The following is a 17,881-nucleotide window of genomic DNA, read 5'->3' on the forward strand; positions in this document are numbered from 1 at the left end:
GCTTAACAGATTCTTGTTCCAGCTGCTTGGAAAGGAAATAAGAGTCAATCATACTACCAATTCCTTTTCTGGAACAAAATTGCTTTCATTACTTTAATTCAAGATATTTTAATACCTTTCTTGTGATTTTGACTCCTGGAACAGTTGCTGCTTTTTAGATTTCCTAATTTCTGGTATTGACCCTAATTAGGATCCTCAATAAAAAACTAACAGTCATTATCGCAGCCTGCAACCTCTATGACCTCAGCCATATACTTAGCAAAGTGCCAGGTACATAGTAGGTACTTAATAAATGTTTGTTTCCTTCCTCTTCCTTTCCCAACCTGTTAAAAAGGCTGATTGCTAATGATGTTCCTTAGACCAGGGCTTCTTAAATGTTTTCCACTCGCTGCCCCTTTTTGCCTGATAAATTTTTACACAACCCTGAATATATAGATATGCTGTATTCACCTGATTCTCTCCCAAAGAATTGACAACTCCGTCAATATCCATAATGAGTGAGCAAGTTTTATTAAGGGAGATGTATATTAAAGTACTGGCTGGGTGATAGAATGGACAGGGCAGGGTGATGGAATGGCACCCAGCCCCGGCCAGGGAAGGGTCCTAATTCTTATAATCCCTCTGGTCCCACTTCCTTCCTATCCCCTCCCCTCTGGGGGCAGCTGAAGCACTTCCTCTCTGAGCATGCTCCATCCCAGTATACATCAGGTTTGCTTAAGGCGGGGGTGGGGGGCAAACCACAATGTAAATCAGATGTTAATCTTATGCTAAGGAGAAAAAGTTACTATAGGATAGTTCCAGGTAAGTAGGCCATGCTCTCTGGGTTCAGGGATTCCCCTTAACCTTGAAGCCTTGAAGGGATTGGAAGACTTCCCTAAACAGTATAGCCTAAGGGGATGCCATTCTCCAAACTATGTTATCCTAAGGGACACCATCCCCCAGGCATGTGCAGAACCCAGCCTCCTCAGTTATATAAAATATGTAGCTATAATCTTTTACTGTTGCCAAATTTTTGTGACCCCCATATTCAGTTACCCAACCTCATCTGGGGTCATGATCCACAGTTTAAGAAGCTTTGCCTAAGACCCAATGAAGCAAGCAACATAGTTAAAGTGTTTTGTAAATGCAGAAATACCATAAGATTTCACAATGCTGAACTACTAGATGACAAATTTTAAAATACAGGCCAAAAAAAAAAGGTATCCCCAAGACAATGCCCAGATCTTTGGATTCATCTAGTCTATATGTTTGATTTTTTAATTTTTTTTTTTTAATTTTTGCCAGGCAATGAGGGTTAAGTGACTTGCCCAGGGTCACACAGCTAGTAAGTGTTAAATTTCTGAGACTGGATTTGAACTCAGGTCCTCCTGAATCCAGGGCCTGTGCTTTATCCACTGTGCCACCTACCTGCCCCCAGATGTTTAATTTTATATAGTACAGCTCAAAAGAAGTTAACCAGTAAGATATGATTCTATAATGGAAAAAAACAAAAACAAAACTTTCGATTTGAAACCAGGAAAAGGAGGTTAATCCTGTCTCTACCACTGTGTTATTTGGGTATGAACTGACAATTGACTGGGTTTCAGTTTCCTCATCTGTAAAAGAAAAAAGGGTTGAACTAGATGATCTCTAAAGTCCTTTCCAGCTGTAAATGCTGTGAGCCCCATTCATTGTGTTCACCTGACTAAAACTGGGAATTACAACAGAAGTAAAAACAAAAGTAATTGAATTTTAGAGTTTGAAGGGACTCTAGATCTGGCTCTTCTGCACAAGGAGTTTAGAAATGACTGAGGAGATGAGAAATAAAATAATTATTGAAAAAGATTCTGGAATACTTATGGACTCAGTGCAGATTGAAGCATACTTTTTTTCTCCTTTATTTCTCTTGCTTTTCTTGCTTTTTTGGAATACAGAAATATGATTTCAAATGTATAAGGAGTATCATATTTCTTGCTTTCTCAGTGAGTGTGGGAGGGGATATGGGAGACAGAATTTTTAACTGAAAATTAAATTAAAAAAGGAAAGTACCCTATGTAATATTTATATGCATATATGCATGTATGTGTTGTACACTAGTATAAAAGTAATACATTGCATCATCTAGACAGAAAGGATTTACTTTGGTGAATACAATGCAATTAGCCTGGTTAAGTAAGGTGGATTTAGATTATAGAGACAGATAACCATAGTACTTGGTTCAGTGCTCTTCACATTAGACATTTAATAAATATCAATCAACCAATCAAGCAAGAGACATTTGGAAAGCACTTTCTATGTTCTAGGTACTGTGCAAAGTGATGGGAAAATAAATACAAAGAATGAAGCATTCCCTACATTCAAAGAGTTGGTATTCCATGAGAAGAAAACTTTTATGTATATACAAATTTACAAAATAAATACAAAATAAACAAAAGTTAATGAAAAACAAAATAGTTTATATACGGCATGCACTGGTAGCTGGGGCAATCAGAAAACGCTTCAGGAATTATAAAATGTGGTGTTTCAGCTATCTCTTGAAGAAAAAGGTGAGAAGTGAAGAAATTACAGGTCTAGGGGAAAGCCAATGAAAATGTATGCCAATTACATAATTGGAGGAATGAATGACTTTTCAGGTATCAAAACCTTTTTCTTCAGTTATAATTCGTGGGGTTCTGTCCTCCGAATTACAAAGAGGAAAAACATGGAATACACATGTTCCTGGCAGGGAACTTATCCTTTCTTTGAAAATAACCTCTTTTAAGCTTAAAAGCATTTCAAGCTAATATTTACCTTGTTCCTTATCTATAAAATATAGCTAACTTCAAACTTGGGAGGAAATAGGCTTCTATGGTATTTATTATGGGTCTAGTAATTATTGATGTTTACAAATGTTTTTGGAAATGTGTCTTATGCTGAATCTTTACATAATCATTAGCAACTCTAAATATGTATGTGTGCATATGGAATATGATTATAAAATAAGGCTAATTTTCTTATGTAGCTTGTCAACTTGCTTTGAAGGCAAATTGTTTGGAAGATTAGTGTCAACCAACTAATCAATCAGCAAGCATCCATTAAAAAAGTACAACGTCGCAGGCCTTGCTCTGTGCTCAGGTTGCAAAGACAAAAGTGAAGTGGATGTTTCTGATTTCAAGGACCATACATATATAAATCAAGAGTCAGTAAACATTTATTAAGCATTTACTATGTGCCCAGCATTGTGCTAAGTGCTGGCTTTCTCTTAAGGAAAGAAGGCATGTTTCGCGGTAGAAACAACATGCAAGCAACTATGTAAAAACAAGCTATATACAAAAAAATAGGAAATAATCAACAGAGAGAAGGCACTAACATTAAAGTGGATTGGGAAAAGCTTCCCGTAGAAGGTAAAATTTTAGTTGGAACTTGAAGGAAGCCAGAGAAACTGTGAAGTGGAGATGAAGAGAGAACATTACAGGACTGGGGAGAGAGCCAGTTAAAATTCTTGGAGTTAGAAGATGGAGCATCTTGTGCAAACAGCAGCAAGGAGGCCATTATCACTGGAATAGAGAGTATAAAATTTATGAGGATTAGAGACATAAAAGGACTGGAAATTTTTTGGTGGGAGGTTATGAAGGGCTTTGAATACAAGACAGAGGATCCTGGAGATGATAGGGAGCCACTAGAGTTTCTTGAGTAAGGAGGTGACCTGGTCATGCCAGCATAATATAAAAACCACTTTGGCAGATAAGTGGAAGATGGACTGGAGTGGGGAAAGGCCCAAGGAAGGGAAACCAAGCACTACACTCCTGCAGTATTCTAGATGTGAAGTGATAAGACCTTTACCCAGAGTCGTGTCAGCATCAGAGGAAAGATGAGAAAATCAATAAACTTTGGCAACAGATTGGATGGAGGCTAGGGTGAGCTGAAAGAGAGTAAAGAGTTGAGGATGTGATCTAAATTGCAAACCTGGGGCATGGGGAGGATGGTGGTGCTCTCAATACTTAGTAATAAGGGAATTTGGAAGAGGGAATGGCTTAGGGGAAAAGATAAGTTGTTTTGGACACGTTGAGTTTAAGATGTTCATAGAACATCTGGTTAAAGATATACAATAGGCAATCATAGATGTGTGACGAGGGGTCAGTAGAGATTTTAGGACTGGATAAATAGATTTGAAAATTATCAGTATAGAAATGATAATTGAATCCATGGGAAGACTACAAACAGCCTTCTCAAAAGAGATTAACCACAAAAGAAGGGAGAGATACCGGACAATGTTAATGAGGAGAGATGGATCAAGTGAAGGTATTTTTGAGGATGGAGAACAGGCAGTAGTCAAGGAGAGACTGAGATTAGTGAGATCATAGGTAAAATAGAACAATATGTTGAAGAACACACAGTGGAATGGGATCACTTGTGAATGTAAAGAGGTTTTCCTTAGCAAAGAGAAATTCCAGGGGCAGCTAGATGGCGCAGTGGTTAAAGCACCGGCCCTGGATTCAGGAGTACCTGAGTTCAAATCCGGCCTCAGACACTTGACACTTACTAGCTGTGTGACCCTGGGCAAGTCACTTAACCCCAATTGCCTCACTAAAAAAAAAAAAAAAAAAGAGAAATTCCACTTCTTCATGAGATGGGTGAAGGAGGAGATAGTGGATGGAAGCATGCAGATTATGTGAAATGATAAGTGGGAACCTTTGATGAGCCTCATTTTTTTTTACTAAAATATGAGCCAAGTTTTAGCCATGGATAAGCAAGTTTGATAAGGTGTAAAATATTTTTTATGGTCAAGATCAGTGAAGGAATTTTTCTTATGTCTCCCAATGAGTAGGAGGCAAAAAGGGGTTAACAGAAATACCTAAGGTCCAAGCTCTAATTCAGATATGAGCTCTAAGAGGGATTCAGACCCCAGTCAATGGATAACTTACAAGTCAGGATGCTAGGTTCTCATACCCACAGTAATCAGTACCCATAATAGGAACATAAAGGGGCAGGTCATATAACAATGATAAAATGAGAGGCTATAGAAATTTAGACTAGAAATAAAAGAAAAATGAAGATAATTTGAAACTAGCCATGGGACACAGGAAGAGACATATGCAGTAAAGGCCAAATTTGTCCCCAGATTCACCTTATGACATGTAAACCCCCAAAACACACCTCCACAAAAAAGGTACCCACCTCAGAGGTTGGCTTAGACCCCCAGGAACTCAAAATTAGGATAGGCTCTCCCCTGTACCTCCCTAAGGTGGAGATTATTATAATGAGACTGATAAACAGTTTATCCATACTATAAATATAACTATCTTTTCTTTTCCTATTCCAGAGATACCTATCCACTATTCTAGTTTTCTCCCTGTGGTCACTCACAGTATTGCAATAAAACTTGGGAAATCGAGTTACTGAGTCTTGTCATTCTGTTGGGACAACTCACAATCAATTCGACCCCAAATTCCATCCGACATCCCAACCACATAACAGCTGTTTATGGGCTATATTAGTTACTATTAAAGGTATCATACACCCTCTACTGGACTGAATAATTCAAAATTCTCAAAAGAATAACAGAGATGTGAGATTGTGTCCATTATAATTCTGGACATAAGAAGCCATGGTGATACCCTAGAATGGGCATGGGAAAATATGACTTTCTTAAACTAGGACAATTCAGTTACTTCTGTTCACTCATGCTTCTTGAACCAATTAGAAAGCCCATTTTTTAAGGATCAGTATAAAATGATCCTACATCTTTTGTTACCTGCCTCTATCTGGCAAATTTATTTTTTGACTTTTTTTTTTTCTATACCAGGTTAAGATATTTGTCCTCCTTGTAGTGGGTACTTATTCAGTATATGGAGTCACAATACCAATTAATTCTGTAACTATGGCAGTCCCCATTAAGACCCTTCTAGAACATATGCTTCTTTGTGGACCCTCATATAATATTGCCTTTGATAAGGGTATATATTTTACAACAATAAAAGTCAAAGATTGGGCCTATAACCATCACATCACATTTGCTGTATTTTACATATGCAATATCCTCTTTAGGCTGCCGGTATAGTAGAATGCCAAAACAGACTTTTAAAACAATAACTTCATCATTACATCCCTGATTATAATTTGAGTGTCCTAACTCTCAGAGGCTGTCTTTTAATAAATCATAATTATGCCCAAAAGAAGGAGATCTCTCTAGCCTGGCAGCTACCTGGATCCTTCCTTCAGTAATACTCTGCTGCTGCTCCCAGACACATTGAATTTTACTTTCAAAGACTTTTGTGAATTGCTCTTGATGAACTACCTTCTCCCCACAACTCAAATGTACATGCTTATTTATTTATTTGTTTATTTGTTTATTTATTTAGTGAGGCAATTGGGGTTAAGTGACTTGCCCAGGGTCACACAACTAGTAAGTGTTGTGTCTGAGGTAGGATTTGAACTCAGGTCCTCCTGACTCCAGGGCCAGGCTATCCACTGTGCCACCTAGCTGCCCCTGCTTATTTAAATATATATATATATATATATATATATATATATATATGTTTTATTGATGTCAGGTCCTCTAAAACAATTTTAGAAACTGTACTACTAAGGAATAGAATATGGTAGAGCTTTGGCTTTCACTGGGCGAGACCTGGTAGCCCTGCTGAACATTTAAGAGATGAAAAGTTCTTACCTGCCCAAATATATTGGGCCATAGCCCAAGTCTCTTCCTCACTTCCTCATGCCTCCTTTTTGCTTATCCTTGTCTGGTACTTTACTTATCAGGCAATTTGAAGAATAAGAGGCTTAACTAAAGGAGATTTTGTCAGATTATTCTTGAGTGCCATTTGCCTGCAGGTTAGTCCTGGACTTGGTCATTACAGAGGGGAGTAACATTTCATATCCTTTTAACTTAAATTCATCATTCTAATTCCCAAGAAGTATGAGTCAGATTTAATTGGATTTTGTAGCCTATGAGTGATCATTACTTTTTAAACCTTGAAAATGAATGCTTGGACTGGCTAATTTAGGCTTAGCCCATAATACTATCTCATATTATTATTTTTTTGGTTATAAGCTCCTTTGATTATATCCTTACAGACTTTCTCTTTTCCCTTAATATTCTTTTCATTTTTCTCCCATCCAGAGATAATGAGAGAGAGAGAGAAAGAAGGATAGATGCACATAAACACATATTCACATATGGGTATATATCATATATTTTTATTTATAGCTACATAGATACAAATATAGATATGACTATATAAATATGCATATGTTTGCACATATATTACTATGTGTATATTGTGTGTAGACCTATGCATAGGCATAGATATGTATGTATGTGTGCATGTGTGCATGGATGTATGCATACAATGGGACACACAGGGTATCCCAAAAGTTTTAGTTCAGTTTTAAGCTTTAATAACTTTAGGTGTATAAGTGCTACAAAATATTTTGTAAAAAGCATTTCAAAGTTATTACAATTTCTTTTACATTTAAATAGTTTTATAAGTTTTGAATAATAATTTTTCTTTTAATATTAATAAATCAGGGCACCATGACATTATTGCTCATTATGTGTTACAGTTTCTTTTTTTTTAATTAATTAATTAGGTTTTTTTGTTTTTTGTTTTTTGCAGGGCAATGAGGGTTAAGTGACTTGCCCAGGGTCACACAGCTAGTAAGTGTCAAGTGTCTGAGGCTGGATTTGAACTCGGGTCCTCCTGACTCCAGGGTGGGTGATTTATCCATTGCACCACCTAACTGTCCCCCTACCATTTTTTATGTCACTTTCTCAGACTGGTCAATCAGTAGAGGGACATTCTCTTATTTAGTCACTTTATTTCCTATATATAGTAGATGTTCATGTCATGTTATTTCAAAATTGTCACATGAACATCAAAACCTTATTCTTTGGACAGTCTTAAGTTCAGCATTACAAATGAAATCCTTTCAGTCACTCAGTCACAAAGTTTAAAACTCAACTAGATCATTGTCTAGCAAATAATGTGGCAATGTTTAATTTTAACAAGAAAATTATTAAAGCTTAAAATTTCACTGAGGGGCAGCTAAGTGGCGCAGTGGATAAAGCACTGGCCCTGGATTCAGGAGTTGCCCCGTAAAAAAAAAAAAAAAGTCTTCAAAAAAAAAAAAACTTCACTGAGACTTTTGGGGAAAAACATATTCATTTACCATATTCTTTCTGTATAACTATACCCATATCTACAAGCACATATATGAGCTATAGGGGTGTAGAACTATGTAACCCATCTTTAAGTTGGACTTGATACATTGGTTAGAGCAAAGCAGAATTACAGTAGTTGAAAAGAAATATGAGATGCAAATTTGGAGACATTTCTGCTTCAAATGTTCATATGGAATATTTGTATTGGAAATACTGTGGTAGAGCCCTCTGAGCTCATATTGGTCTGGTCAGCCATAATCAGGAAGACTACCTTGACCTTGACTTAGTGATGTCATTTTGGTCCTCTTTCAGCTCTAGGACAACAACCAACCAACCAAATCTTGCTGAATTATGTATTTATTTCTTTATTATTTTTTTTAGTGAGGTAGGATTTGAACTCAGGTCCTCTTGACTCTAGGGTCAGTGCTCTATTTTTTTTTTTTTTAGTGAGGCAATTGGGGTTAAGTGACTTGCCCAGGGTCACACAGCTAGTAAGTGTTAAGTGTCTGAGGCTGGATTTGAACTCAGGTACTCCTGACTCCAGGGCCAGTACTCTATCCACTGCGCCACCTAGCTGCCCCAATATATTTATTCTTTATTACAAATTATGACTTTCTGGGACAGAAGTAGGAAAATAATATTTATTTGGAATAGTTAAGTGATCTAGAAGTTATATAAATATATTTAAAATAATTTTGATATACAGTCAACCAAAAATAAGCACAGTGAACTAGTTTTTCAGGGAATTGAATGAATGGTCTTTGTTGTTGTCATTGTTCAGTTGTTTTTCAGTTTGACTCTTTGTGATCCCTTTTGGGGAGTTTTCTTGACAGAGATAGTGGAGTGTTTTGCCATTCCCTTCTCCATTTTTTTTTACAGTTGAGGATATTGAGGCAAAGAGGATTAAGTGACCTACCCAACATCATATAGCTAGTTAGTGTCTGAGGCCAGATTTGAACTCCTGGAGATGAGTTCAAGCACAGCACTCTATCTACTCTAACACCAGCTGCTACACCAGTAAACATTCATAAGAATGGTTTACTCTGTATTATTGCTTTAAAAAACTTACCTGTTTCCTCCTAATGCCTTTACCAAAGATGTCCTCATTTTTGCATATAGATTTGTTTGTTTGTTTTTTGTTTATTTATTTATTTTTAGATGGGAAGCTATGTATGGAATTTAGTAGTTGTTGCTATTCTCTTACTTTCATTTTATTCATTCATTCATTCATTCATTTTGTTTGTTTTTGGTAGAAATTCCCCTTTCCCCCCGTTATATACTTCTTTAACTTCCTCTTTGTCAGGCTCCTTGAAAATGATCACTTGTTGTCCTCCAAATTTTATTTCCTCTAGGACAGACATCCTCTGTGTATAGTTAGACCCTTATAGCTTCTATTCCCATCTTTAATTTTTACTTCTTCTAAAAGCTTATCTGTTAGAAGTCAGGTGAGGTGGCTGCACTGATAAAAAAAATATAATAATTTCTATAAAACTTCAAACTGAACAATTTAAGCAAATAATTGACACTAGAAAATGTGAAATTTGTAAAAAAAAAGTATTTGACCTAAATTTTAAATATTTTAAAAGTAAGTTAGTAACTGTAAAGCTTTTGACATAATCAGGATATCAAGAATTTCAAAATGGCTTTAGTCAGCTAACATCTAACTTACTTGCAAGCAAAATGATATGACAGGAAAGAGGAGCACACATTCAGAATATAACAACATTTGTATAATTATATAGAAAATGATAGTGGGAGATTGTGAAAAGTATTCTTATAAAAAAGAGAATCCTTCAAGGATAAAAAAACAAAACAGTTTAAAGTACATTTAGTGAAAAACCTAACTAAGTTCTTCCAAGGGTTGAGAAGGAAACCATAAGGACAATTAACAAAAAAAATATTAAAAAGATCTGCAAAGATGATTGAGTATCCGGTTATAAATATGTTTATATACATACATACACACATTTAGCCGGGTGAATTCAATGCTTCCCTTCTTTTGTGGCTCTATTTTGTCTCTGTGATGAATATATATATATATGTATGTATGTATGTATATTTAAATCTAGCTTGAGAGTTGACATATTGGCTAATAGCAACTGTAAACTACTATTCCTTTTTTTAGTATGCAAACTTATACTTATATTATTCTATTTACGCAACTTTTGTTGTTATTCCATTGTTTATATTTCCTTGGTAATATTGGTTTTTAAAAAGATTTTCAATTGTATTTTCTTGTATTTTTAATTGTTGTGCATTGTTTTTATAGAAATTCTGATTTTAAAAGACCAGAAGGGATAAGGCATTTTCCTATTTTTTCAATTTATAGCTGTATACAAAGCCTATACACAAAGCTGTTTGTCTGCATACCTGCCAGGTATTTCTATAAATAAGGAAAAGAATGATCTGTTTATCTTCCTCTAGTCTTTTATTTTGAGAAATCAAGTGCTAAACTTTCTTAAACAGTTTAATAGCATGTAATATTTTCTTCTACTTCCCTGACATAACATAATAATTTGATTCTTTATTATTTGCCTTAAAAATACCTAAAGAAGTCTAAATTAGAATATGTCATTTTCCTCTTCTTTTAAATCTTAGTAAGTATGATACCTTTTAATGCTGTATGTTCAACTTATCTTCATCCTAGAGAAGATATAATAAAACATACCTCTCTCCTCTCAGCATAGAGATGGGAAATAACAGGGGTAAAATACTGAATACACTACCAGAGGCATGCATGGTATTGTTTTTTTTTCCTTCAACTTTTTTGTTTTTTGAAGGGATGCTTCAATTCTGGGGTAGGAGATGAGGTTTTATTCAGAAATGATGGTACTAGGCATGTGGCACCCTCCTTGGAAAGGGAGCAGGTCAAAACTTCCATTTAGTGGTGTTGAACCTGTGAATAGCTATTGTATTTCCCTGCTAGGGGGACATAGAGACAAATTGAAAAAAAATATCATCACATCATTGATTTCAAAAGGTGTCAGTCCAAAGTTTTTTTAATGTATATGTAGATCTTTTACATTCTTTAGACTTTTATGAAAGAAACATTTCTGGAAAAAGTAAAAAATAAATGTCATTTGGGAATAGAATTATTTAATTGCTCTTCAGTGAAGGACTTTACTGATATCCAGATTCTCAGGAAAAAAAAAATCAGTGAAACAATCAGACCTAAATGCTATTCCTTTTTACTAGTCACTTTAATGACTGAATCAGTAATGTGTTCCATTGAATTGCTCAACCATTAGAAGAGTTGGTTCCCCAATTGAGAAATGGTCTGATATGAACAGGCAGTTTTCAGATGAAGAAATCAAAGCTATCTATTGCCACATGAAAAAAAATGTTCTAAATCACTATTGATTAGAGAAATGCAAATTAAAACAACTCTGAGGTATCATTTCAAGTCTAGAGGGTTAGTTAATATGACAAAAAAGTAAAATGAAATATTAGAGAAGGTGTGGAACAATTGGAACACTAATACATTGTTGGTGGATTTGTAAACAGATCCAACCATTCTGGAGAACAATTTGGAACTAGGCTGTGCATACCCTTTGACCCAATAATGCAACTACTAGGTTCCTCTTCCAGAAAAAAAAAATGTGCAATCTAAATATAGATTGAACCATACTATTTTTACTTTTTCTTTTGTTTTTTTTCTTTCTTGAGGTTTTTCCCTTTTGTTCTGATTCTTCTTTCACTACATGACTACTGTGAAAATATATTTAATGTGATTGTACATATATAACCTATATCAGATTGCTTGCTGTTTGGGGAGGGGAGAGGAAAGGGAGGGAGAAAAATTTGGAAGTCAAAATGTTATGAAAACAATTGTTGAAAAATATTTTTACATGTAACTGGAAAAAAGCCAAAATGCTATTAAGAAAAAAAAAAAGAAGTGATGAGGTGGTAGCTGCTGCTGCCAGTATGCTGAAAGCTCAATGGATCAATCAATGAACTTTCTCAGAGAAAGAATGCATCAAGTATGGGAACCACAGCTATCCTCACTTGAAGGTATAAGTCAGAAGTGCTTTTCTCCTTTTCCTTACTATCACCAGTTCCACTGCTTTCATGGTCAAGGAGTATTCATTTGAAGGTAAAATCATTCAGTGAAGGGACTGGGGCAAATGTACCAGGTTATATAATACAAAAATGAAATAAATTAATAAATATTTTTGGTTAAGTACCAACAATAAAATGATTTCTTTTATATTTAGAAAGAAATTCTATTTAAATAAGCTTTTCTTAGATTGTACTATATTCATATATATACACATATATGTAAATTTATATATGTATATGCATGTGCACATGTACATATACATGTACATGTATATATTTATGTATGTATATGTGTATATCTTTTCTGATGGGCTTTCCACTTTATGGAAGTATGGCACTTCTTCAACTAATCTGTTTATAGATGTACATACATATATACCTACATATATACATGCATCCTTGTATGTATATTTTATGTATATGTCCATTGTAAAATTGAATGCTTTTTTTGTGGTGGTGGTGGTGGTGGTGGTAGAGGGAAAACTTCTGGAACAATCACCTGAAATAAAATCACCTCAGACAGAAAAAAATAAAATCAGTATTCTGATTATAACTTGGGAAACTGTTACTTAAAGAAGAACTATTAAATTAAATGCCTTGTAAAAGGTCCTTTGCTTTTTAATGCTCAGAATATTTCATAGTATTTGAAGCACATTTACAAGAGCTGTTTTGGTAAATTTCCGTGCAATTATCTTTTAAAGTAATCTGGTCTTCTCCCCACAGTCAAATAGGAACAAAGCTATGCTGAAAACTGTTAAGGCAACTAATCTGGAAGGCTGCCCTTTTACAGCACCAACTTGTGTCAAATCTGATGGAATTTAAGATCAGCATTTCATTTTAGATGAAGCCATTACCAATATGTAAAAGTATAAGAGAGAAGGATTTTATTTTTATAAGGGAAATATTCTGAAGTATAACAGTAGTTAGTAAACATCACTAAGTCCTAATAGGGACTTTGAGATAACTGTATCTTATTTGATTCATCACTGGTCATTACCTTGCCTGGGTACCGTTTCCAATTCTGAGCTCAGTAATGAGATGTGGTTCATTTTGAGGGGCTTAAAATTGGTAGTGATCTCAGTGGTTAATTAGTCAAGCCAAGCCAAGCCAATTTCTCCTAAAAGAATATCAGCTACAACACACTTGAAAAGAAACTGTCCTTACTTCCCCCATAATTTGGGGGCCACTATTATCTCCTAACAACTCATTTGTATGGTAAAGCGCTCCAATTTTTAAGTTTTTCTTCACATAAAACTCAAATCTACCTCTTTGCAACTTCTACACATTATACCTGGTCTAGTAAGTGTCAAGTGCCTGAGGTCACATTTGAATTTAGGTCATCCTGAATCCAGGGTCAGTGCTTTATCCACTGCGCTGCCTAGCTGCCTCCTAAAATATAGTATTTATAACTAAACACAGTATCCCAGATATGTTCTAACATGGGCAGAGTGCAGTATATATATGTGTGTATGTGTGTGTGTATATATATATACATATATATAAATATATATATACATATATATACATATATATGTGTGTGTGTGTGTGTGTGTGTGTGTGTATCACTTAGTAAGATTTGCCTTTCTAAAGGCAGCTCAATTCTGTATTAACTTTTTGACTGGTATATATTAGTGAATTTTTAAACCAATAAAAAATTATTCTTTTTTATTTCAGATAAACTGTTGTCTAACCGTTGTTTTCCTATCTTGTACAACTAGGTTGTAGTTAATGCAAATATGAATAATGTAAAATTCAGTTTATTGAAAATTATAAAAAGATGTCAGGACACATTTAATTGGAATCAAAATTCAGTTGATATGGTGTAGGCAAGCTGATCAAGGGGTTTAGCTTACTACTATAATTATGTGGTCAATCCAAAAAAAACTAGGCTACTATAAAAGAGGTTGCTATGTACCATGTTACCAACAGTTTTGTTATTTAAAAGTAAGAATCCTTAAGAAAGCATAAAGTAGGGTACAGCTAGGTGGCACAATGGACAAAGCACCGGTCCTGGATTCAGTTCAAATCTGGACTCAGACACTTGACACTTAGTAGCTGTGTGACCCTGGGCAAGTCACTCAATCCTCATGCCCCCCCCCCCAAAAAAAAAACATAAAGTAAGAATAAATAGCAATAAAAATAAACTAAGAATCCAAAAGGAAGAATGCTTCAGATGGAAACACTGCAAGCACGAAAAGGAGGAGACTCGTTATCACATTAGAACAAAAAAATGATGTAGTTGAACTTCATGAACATGATTATAAGAACTCTAAAATGGGACAAAATATCAGAATAACAATCAACGATACAGAATATAAAAACACGCCGGTAGAATAAAATTTAAAAAGGCAAAGCTACATTCTTTTTTGTGGTTTGAAAACAACAAGGAATAGAAATGTTACAATGATAGAAATAGAGGGACTTAGCTGTATGGATTAAAGATTGCACTAAAATTTTCACTTCTGTTACAAGATCAGCTCTCCATACAAAAGATTATGCGAGGCAGTAAAAGAAAATGGAAATGAAGTGGATAGTGAAGAAACTTTTACTGCAAGTGTTAGTTGGTTTGATCACTTTAAAAAATTGAATTCAATTGTATGACTTTAAAATTATCCAAAAGGTAGCCAGTGTAAATGAAGACCAGGTAGTTAAATAGCCTGATATTCCGAAGAAAAATATTCAAAAAGATAGATATGATTATCAAAAATTATTTAATGTGGATAAAAGAAGGCTTAAAACGGGAGAGAGCATGCCTTCTAGAACTTGAAACATTTCTAAGAAAGAAAGAAAAGAATAACTTTTTTTAAGTGTTTAAGGAGGGGCAGGCAACTAGGTGGTTCAGTAAATAAAGCACTGGTCCTGGATTCAGTAGGACCTGAGTTCAAATCTGCCCTCAGACACTTGACACTAGCTGTGTGACCCTGGGCAAGTCACTTAACCCTCATTGTCCCACCCAAATAAGTAAATAAATAAAGTGTTTAAGGATTGCCAAATGCTTTTATTGGGGAGTAATGTAGAATAGGACTTTAAATTAAAACCAATGATTTTTTAACAGTGTTGAAATACTCCTACTCTGAGAGTTTCAACTATTGATCACTTCCATACTTATTTGGTTTTCAAATAAGAAATCATGGGAGACTAAATGGTTTTCAAAGACAGATTTTCAAGTTATTTTACTTCAGGTGTTGAAAAATATTTCAGGACAAAATTATGCATTTCAAGCGTTCCTGATTTTAGCTAATGCTCCAGGTCATTTAGCTATATTTTGTTTATTGTGTGAGAATGTGAGCATTTCAACTTGCTGACATGTGGCTAAAGTTCCCTATGTCTACCACTGTGAGGGTTTAAGACAAGAGGAGACAGTTCAGTTTATGCCAGTGAAATGTCTTAAATGATAATAATGTCATTTTCATTACATGATTAATATTAGGCTTATTATTAGGTTCAAAATTCAGTATTTATTTATGTTAGATTTTGCTTTCCATGGTACTTTATAAGTTCATAAAATATTGTAACAGAAATACATTTTTTATAATTTACTGTTATATTGAATTAAAGGCTTATTTTAAACATATTAATTACATATTTCTATTGAGCTAGAACAAATCATGTATGTGTATGTATGTGTGTGTGTATATATATATTTTTTGGGGGGGGGGGGGGTTGGGGCAATGGGGGGTTAAGTGACTTTACCCCAGGGTCACATAGCTAGTAAGTGTCAAGTGTCTGAGGCAGGATTTGAACTCAGGTCCTCCTGAATCCAAGGCCGGTGCTTTATCCACTGTGCCACCTAGCTTCCCCCTTAATCATCATACTTTATATCTAATTATAACTTGAAAAACTATCAATTTGAAAAATGAACTTGCTTCAGGGAATTTATTATTTTTATTAAATATAGCCTGGCTATAGTTTGAGAAGTTGACTTTTTTGAAGCCTATTATAAATTTTTACATTTATACTCATTATCTTATTTGATTATTACCCTTTTTTTCTAGATTGTCAAGAACTCCTCTAAGATCCTGAATCTCCCAAGCACCTTTTTTAGCTACCCCCATTTCCTTTGTATTTATTGTCATTTTCAAATCTTATAGTTACAACATTATGTCCTCTGTCCCCATCCTCACCTAAGACAACTGGGCCTGTTTCTAAACCAGCCCTCACAGCTACCCTACAGAGAAATAACACATTTGGAAAAGGGTCCAGCTATTCCTATTAACTGTAAACCCAACTGACACCAACAGGGCAGGCCAAGCTAGTTTAGTTGAAGCATCAAAAATGCCCTGAAAGAGAGGAAGGAGATAGTCTGTGCCAAGTAATTCAAACAACCACTTTGACCATCATCTTCCCTTAGATCCTAATAGAGACAGAGATCAGGACTCTGAACACAAAAATAGCAATACTTCAGCCTGGCCCCCTCAGTCATCTTGAAAAGCAATATCAATAGGGATACAGTCTGACAACTACTTTTGCAGAGCCTATTGCTACAACTACTGTACATTCAGAAAACAGTTCTTGCCACCAAAATCCTTGTAATTGTCAAATGGCTCAAAATAAAAACTGATAAAAGTTTTATCATGGAAAAATGACATTTCGAGAAGTAGAATTAATATCTGCTTTGTCACTATATCTTAAGAACCATAGGAAATTTCTAGTGTATATTTACCTGAAACCTTCTATTAGACTATGAGCTACTGGAGAGCAGGGGACTGTCTTTCTATTTTTTATCCTCAGCATTTAGCATAATGCTTTGTACATAGCACTTAAAAGTTGTTTTGTTTTATTCATCCATCCATCCATCTATCCATTAATCCATTAATTTAACTCTACCTTTATCTAAGCCATTGATAAAATATTAAAAGCGCATGAACAAGGTCAAAGCCCTAGGTAATTGTACCAGATTTCTCCTATCAAGTTGACATGAAACTATTTATAATTCCATCTTTGATTCCATACCTTCAACCTGTACTAAATCCATCTATTTTCCATAAAAATAAAATACAATACCTTATGAATCCTTGACTAAAAATGAAAACAAAATATTTCTATTATATTTCTGTGATCTGTCAATTGGATAAATTTGTAAAAAAAAATAAATATGGTTAGTGTGCTGAATTTTTCTGATTACTTCCTCCTTTTTTGAGTGTTCACTATCTTTTTATTTCTTTTTAAGTTTTTGTTTGTTTTGTTTTGTTTTTGCGGGGCATTGAGGTTTAAGTGACTTGCCCAGGGTCACACTTCTAGTAAGCTTCAGATGTATGAGGCCTCAATTTGAGCTCAGACCTCCTGAATCTAGGGCTGGTGCTTTATTCACTGTGCCCCCTAGCTGCCTCACTATCTTTTTAAGAATGTATTCTAGGGTGGTTAAAGGTATCAAAGTAAAATGGACTGGTTTGTAATTTGCAGATTCTATTATTTCTCCTTTTCTGAAAATCAGGTTATTTTTCCTTTTTTGAGCTTCTTCCATTCTCCACAGTCTCAAATATTTCTATTGTTGGTTCAGTAATCTCATCTATCAATTTTTTTTCAATACCCAAGGTTGTATTTCATCTGGTTCAAGTGACTTGAATCACAAGGACAGTTACCTGATTTCCTTATTTATCTTGGGCATTTATTAGCTTTTTTATTTTTCATATTATATATATTTTCCGTGACCTTTCCAGTCCAAAGGTGTTTCTCCTTAGCAGAGAATATAGAATT

Source organism: Dromiciops gliroides, chromosome 4 (genome assembly GCF_019393635.1).
Source record: "Dromiciops gliroides isolate mDroGli1 chromosome 4, mDroGli1.pri, whole genome shotgun sequence".
In the NCBI taxonomy this organism is placed as follows: Eukaryota; Metazoa; Chordata; class Mammalia; order Microbiotheria; family Microbiotheriidae; genus Dromiciops; species Dromiciops gliroides.